Below are 7,331 nucleotides of genomic sequence, written 5' to 3'. Positions count from 1 at the left end.
TGTGATGGAAGGGGAAAAAAAGTTCAAATTATTCCCTTCTTTGTTCTCCCATGGTCGGGGGCATCGAGCCTTCCGTTGATGGGGTGATCTTGACTCCCATAGCCAGTGGATTTGGGCCCTCCGTGTCGGGGCGATCAAGCTCCTGCATCGGGGAGATCTCAGCTCCCCCGCGCCAGGTGATCGGACCCAGGGTCAGGGCTGGACAAAACCTTTTGCGTCGTTTTGAGCTTCCCGACATCGGTCTCTACCCGAGACTGTGAGCTCCTCGACGGTGAAATCCACAGGCCGTGGTTGGAGCATTGATCCCAGGCAAGGGATCGGCTCCGATGGTAAGCCCACGTCTGCGCGGTGGGGCACAAAATCAGTCCCGAACAAGGCCTCCAACTCCATCTGTGGAATTCTCTGCCAATCTGTGGAATTCTCTGCCACAGAAGGCAGTTGAGGCCAGTGCATTGGCTATATTTAAGAGGGAGTTAGATGTGGCCCTTGTGGCTAAGGGGATCAGGGGGTATGGAGAGAAGGCAGGGATGGGTTACTGAGTTGGATGATCAGCCACGATCATATCAAATGGCGGTGCAGGCTCGAAGGGCCGAATGGCCTACTCCTGCACCTATTTTCTATGTTTCTATGTTTCTATGATGTTAGGCCGCAGAGTGACCGGAGATATGATCCGAAAGAACAATCGCACTCCGGCAAGGTAAGAGATCCCCCACTCCACACATAAAACAAACCACAAAACATTAACACAATCACTTTAAAAGTAACAAAAAAAGATGAAAAGACAGACAGAATGTTGGCGAGGCTGCCATCATGTGGCGCCCCCTGATTCGACCGTTAATTAGAGATGCAATATTTCTGTGTTGTTGCTTTCCAGAGAATTAATCAGACAATAAAGATAACCATATAACAATTACAGCACGGAAACAGGCCATCTCGGCCCTTCTAGTCCGTGCCGAACACTTGCTCTCACCTAGTCCCATCTACCTGCACTCAGACCATAACCCTCCATTCCTTTCCCATCCATATGCCTATCCAATTTATTTTTAAATGATAAAATCGAACCTGCCTCCACCACTTCCACTGGAAGCTCATTCCACACAGCTACCACTCTCTGAGTAAAGAAGTTCCCCCTCATGTTACCCCTAAACTTCTGTCCCTTAATTCTCAAATCATGTCCTCTTGTTGAATCTTCCCTACTCTCAATGGAAAAAGCTTATCCACTTCAACTCATTTTGGGTGATGAGTGATTGATTAAGTTTCATAATGCATTCATCCCCCAGAATGTGCCACAGTTTATGGTTTCTTCAGAGTGAGACAATAATCTTTCATTAAATTAAGCTTCTTGCTTTACCACTTGGATCTTTTCATGATCATGTGGCAATGTTTTACTGTCCTAGTTCTGTCTACCACTGAGCAAAAGACAATGATGAGTTGCAAATGTAATTCAGCTGCATGCAATCAAGGAAACGTTAACATGGCATGAGATTGAAATATTAGAAATTTCAAAAATATATATATCATTTGAATGACTAAGTTTTAATATAATTTAGTTTAGTTCAGTTGAGTGATACAGCATGGAAACAGGCCCTTCGGCCCACCGAGTCCACGCTGACCATTAATCAACTGTTTATACCAGTTATCCCACTAGAAGTTTGGAGGGACTTAGGGAAGGAGGGGATTTGGTGGGAATTGAGGTCTATGGGGAATTGACAAAGAAGAGGAGATGACTTCTGAGGCAAATCAGCCATAATGATGATACATGGCAGGCCAGGCTGCAAGGGCCCGTATTCCTATTTTCTTATATAGACACAAAATGCTGGAGTAACTCAGCGGAACAGGCAGCAAAGAGTGGGGTTTTGGGTCGAGACCCTTCTTCAGACTGAGAGTCAGGGGGGGAGAGAGACTAGAGATATTTGGAAGGTGCAAAAAAGACAAATCAAAGCAGAAGATGATCAAAGAAATGTCGAATTGATCATTGTTAGCTTATGTTCTACTCAGAAAACTATGGACGATCAGGCATTGTGTTTAGGGGAGGCCCAGTGTCACAGTACAGATACTGCCTTACAGCGCCAGAGACAAGGGTTCGATCCTGACTACTGGTGCTGTCTGTACGCAGTTTGAACGTTCTCCCCGTGACTTGTGCGGGTTTTCTCCAAGATCTTTGGTTTCCTCTCACATTCCAATGACGTACAGGTTTGTAGGTTAATTGGCTTAGTGTAAATGTAAAATTGTCCCTCGTTTGTGTACGGCAGTGTTTATGTGTGGGGATCGCTGGTCGGCGTGGAATTGGTGGGCAGAACAGCTTGTTTCCACGCTGTAGTTCTAAACTAAACTAAACTAAATTCAATGCAGATGTCATTAGACTCCTGGATATTAAGGGAACCAAAGAATATGGAGATAGTGCAGGAAAATGGTGCTGAAGAGGAAAACCGACCGATGACCTCTCTTGGACCCACAATACCTCTACTCTGATCAAGAAGGCTCATCAGCGTCTCTTCTTCTTCTGTCTCCTCAGATCCTGGTGAACTTCTACCGCTGCACCATCGAGAGCATCCTTACCAACTGCATCACAGTATGGTATGGCAACTGCTCTGTCTCCGACCGGAAGGCATTGCAGTGGGTGGTGAAAATGGCCCAACGCATCAGGGAGTCCTCGCTCCCCTCCATGGCTGAGGGGTCCAAAGCAAGCGCTGTCTGCGGAGGGCGCTCAGCATCGCCAAGGACTGCTCTCATGGCGGTGCCCAACCATGGACTGTTTACCCTCCTACCATCCGGGAGGCGCTACAGGGTCTCTCCGTTGCCGAACGTACAGCAGGTCGAGGTTAACAGCTTCTTTCCGGCGGCTGTCACTCTACTAAACAATGTACCTCGGTGACTGCCAATCACCACCCCCCCTCGGACACTTATTATTATTTATTCAAATCATTTGCTATGTCGCTCTTCCAGGGAGATGCTAAATGCATTTCGTTGTCTCTGTACTGTACACTGTACACTGACAATGACAATTAAAATTGAATCTGAATCTGAATCTGAATCTGAATCACATACGACCAAATGGTCCACCTTTGCTGCTAATTCTAAATTAGGTGTGTTAGCTGCTTTGAAACAAGTGCAAATTTCAATAATCATCCCTTTCGATTTATCTCATTGTGTCAAGTTACAAGAATATTCCAACATCTATTTTTCACTAGTCAAGTCAAGTCAACTAAAGTCACGTTTATTCGTCACATACGCATACGAGATGTGCAGTGAAATGAAAAGTGGCAATGCTCGCGGACTTTGTACAAAAAGACAAACAAACAAACAACCAAACAACCACTATCCATCAAGTTACAGAATGCTGCATGTGGTTAACTGAAAATCTGCTAAAGCCTCGGGCAAAATCCAACCAGGAACGACTTGATCGTATCACCGTTGTTTTAAAACCGGGTATAGTGTTGCTGAAAGCTAATCACCATTGACATGTTCATAACAGTTGCCTCAATGATCTGAGGTCATTCGCCACAAGTACATCCCTCCAAACATGTTCAGCTTCAATCAAGGATTGTTAAATCGTTTCCCAATCATTTTCTTGGTATAACAATGAATATTCAAATCTAACTACATGTGAGTTTACCTCCACATTGAATGAAAATAATGTCAGGGAGAAATAACGGTATCAGATGCTTCAAATTACGGCTTTTGTTGCAATGATGTTGCGACAGAGTTGACTAATTTTCCAATTGGCAAAGATTTGAAAAGTTTGCAGATTTACATTACGGTGGAATAGTTGTGAGATGCCATCCTTCATCTCAATGTTTGGCCACCTCGTAATTGGATAACATAGAAGATAGAACAATGCAGCACAAGAACAGGCCCTTTGGCCAACGATATGTGTGCCAAACATGATGCCAAGACCAACTCTTACCTACCTGCTCATAATCCATATTCATGGGATGGCAGGACTTTCATATGAAGAAAGACTGGATAGACTCGGCTTGTACTCGCTAGAATTTAGAAGATTGAGAGGGGATCTGATAGAAACTTACAAAATTCTTAAGGGGTTGGACAGGCTGGATGCAGGAAGATTGTTCCCGATGTTGGGGAAGTCCAGAACAAGGGATCACAGTTTAAGGATAAGGGGGAAATCTTTTAGGACCGAGATGAGAAAAAAACATTTTTCACACAGAGAGTGGTGAATCTGTGGAATTCTCTGCCACAGAAGGTAGTTGAGGCCAGTTCATTGGCTATATTTAAGAGGGAGTTAGATGTGGCCCTTGTGGCTAAAGGGATCAGGGGGTATGGAGAGAAGGCAGGTACGGGATACTGAGTTGGATGATCAGCCATGATCATATTGAATGGTGATGCAGGCTCGAAGGGCCGAATGGCCTACTCCTGCACCGATCTTCTATGTTTCTATGTATCTATATCCCTCCATTCTCTGCATATCCATATGGCTATTCAAAAGATTCAAATCCCACAGTCGTATCTGGCTCAAGCACCGCCCCTGGCAGCATGTCCTAAGCACTCATCCCTCTCTGCATAAAAAAACCTGCCCTGCACACCTCTATTAAACTTTGCTCCTCACATCTTAAAGCAATGACCTCTAGTATTCTGGTATGTTAGCTTTCATTGCAAAAGGATTTGAGTATAGGAGCAGGGAGGTTCTACTGAAGTTGTACAGGGTCTTGGTGAGACCACACCTGGAGTATTGCGTACAGTTTTGGTCTCCAAATCTGAGGAAGGACATTATTGCCATAGAGGGAGTGCAGAGACGGTTCACCAGACTGATTCCTGGGATGTCAGGACTGTCTTATGAAGAAAGACTGGATAGACTTGGTTTATACTCTCTAGAATTTAGAAGATTGAGAGGGGATCTTATAGAAACTTACAAAATTTTTAAGGGGTTGGACAGGCTAGATGCAGGAAGATTGTTCCCGATGTTAGGGAAGTCCAGGACAAGGGGTCACAGCTTAAGGATAAAGGGGAAATCCTTTAAAACCGAGATGAGAAGAACTTTTTTCACGCAGAGAGTGGTGAATCTCTGGAACTCTCTGCCACAGAGGGTAGTTGAGGCCAGTTTGTTGGCTATATTTAAGAGGGAGTTAGATGTGGCCCTTGTGGCTAAGGGGATCAGGGGGTATGGAGAGAAGGCAGGTACGGGATACTGAGTTGGATGATCAGCCATGATCATATTGAATGGCGGTGCAGGCTCGAAGGGCCGAATGGCCTACTCCTGCACCTAATTTCTATGTTTCTATGTTTCTATGTTATTTGATTTTTCCATCCTGGAAAAAATGTTCTGACTGCCTACTCCTTCTACACGTCTCATAATGTCATATACTTCAATCAGGTCTCGCCACAACCTCTGGTGTCCAGAGGAACCAATCCCTGTTGCTAATACTCCTAATCCTGACATCATAGTGCTAAACATTGTCTGCATTCTTTCCAAAGCCTCTGTACCCTTCTTGTGTTGGGGTGGCCAGAACAGTATGCAATGACCTGATCATATCATCGTAGTTGTTAAGCAAAGTCAAAGTGCTGGAAGAACTCAATGGGTCTGGCAGCATCTATGGAAGCTATGGAAATCCGGTAGGCGGCGCGACTCTCATCAGCAGCGGCCTCTGCAGCCCGTCCGCGTTTTTATTATTTTCTGTCTATGTTTCTGTGTAGTTTTTGTTATTTTTTGTTGGGGGTTGTTGGGGGGGTGGGGTGGGAGGGAGGGGGTAACTTTTAAATCTCTCCCTGCATGGGAGACCCGACCTTTTCTTGTCGGGTCTCCGTTATCGTTGGGGCTGCAACGAGGAGCGGCCTCCAACAGGAAGACCGGGGACTCTGGTGCCGACGACTCACCTCACCGTCGCGGAGCTGGCCGAGTCCGGAGCGGGTGGAGCGGTGGTGGAGCGCTGCTGCTGCTGCGGCCCGACCTCCGGAGATTCGGAGGCTGCAACTGCGGGTCTGGTGGACGGCGGCACCGGGAGCCCGCGGGTCCCTGGAGGGAGACCGCTTTTCAGGGCTCTCGCAACGGCGACTTCTCCCGCCCGAGTTGCGGGGTCGAAGAGCTCCTGGAGCGGGGCCTGACATCACCGCCCCGCGCGGCTTGGAATGGCCGCGGGACTCTGCGAGCGCACGCCGGGGGCTCTAACACCAAGACCCGGTGTGCGACCTTGCACCACCCGGCGTGGCTTTAATGGCCGCGGGACAATCGCCATCGCCAGCCGGGGGCTTTGACTTTGACTCTGACATCGGGGGGGGGGGGGGGGGAGGAGAGTGCAGTGGAGAGATAAGTTTTTTTTGGCCTTCCATCACAGCGATGTGATGGATGTTTATGTAAATGATGTTGTGTCTTGGGTCTATGTGTTTGTAATGTATGGCTGCAGAAACGGCATTTCGTTTGGACCTCAAGGGGTCCAAATGACAATTAAATTGAATCTTGATCTTGATCTGATCTTGAATTTTGATGTTTTGGGTCGGGACCCTTCTTCCAATTGATTCTATTCCAGCATCTTGTGTTTCTTTTGCTCTCAAAATTGTTAAGTTTCAATGGAGCATCAAGTGCATGTTTTGTCATTGTAAGTAGCAGGTGAATATATTTACTTTGAACCTTATCACCATTCTCAGGAATTAGTCAAGGGCATTGACTCTGAAAATTGCTTCACTACTGAAATACAAAAGGGTGACGTGTTCGAAATTTCTCCCCTGTGTTATTTCAACTGAGGAATTAATCGGATTGAAAGAACGGAGAAGAGAATCTCAGTTGTTGGCTGGTTGTGTACACTCCTTGGTAGGGCCTTTCAACCGCTGCAGTCATTTTGCACATGGCAACATGGCTTAACTGGCAAGACGTGGTGACCAGTTCGATTTAGGTTTGAATGAGCAAAGAACTATGTGGATTTCCTCATCTTTTTGAACCTCTCCACCAAACCTCCCCTTGCCCTGGTCTATTTTAGTGTCTCCATTCTCTCCAAAATCCAAAGCACTGCTTCCTCATGGAATTTCTCTGACAAATCTCCTCTCCCCGAAGCCTTCACAATCATCTGCTCAGAATGCTCCTGATGTTTAAAAATTGAGCATGATATTTTTGTTTATCTCATGCCACTATTCATAAAGCAAAATAAATACACAAGGCTTTAGCAGCCTAATTATCATCTTCAAAGTGACTTTGATCTGTGCGTAGATGCAAGGTTTTTGGGACCATATTTCTCTTCTGTCAATAGGCTTGCCATGAAGAACAAAGCCAAGATTCATTCAGTGCCCTTACAGAATTATATCAGTGGTGTTCCATTTACAGAAAGACATTAACACTTTTATGCAGAACTCACTTGGAATGAGTGTTGATTTCCCAGTTAGTC

Source organism: Leucoraja erinacea, chromosome 9, assembly GCF_028641065.1.
Source record: "Leucoraja erinacea ecotype New England chromosome 9, Leri_hhj_1, whole genome shotgun sequence".
Taxonomy (NCBI): domain Eukaryota; kingdom Metazoa; phylum Chordata; class Chondrichthyes; order Rajiformes; family Rajidae; genus Leucoraja; species Leucoraja erinaceus.
The sequence above is the reverse complement of the archived record's forward strand: the minus strand, read 5'-3'. Positions refer to the sequence as shown.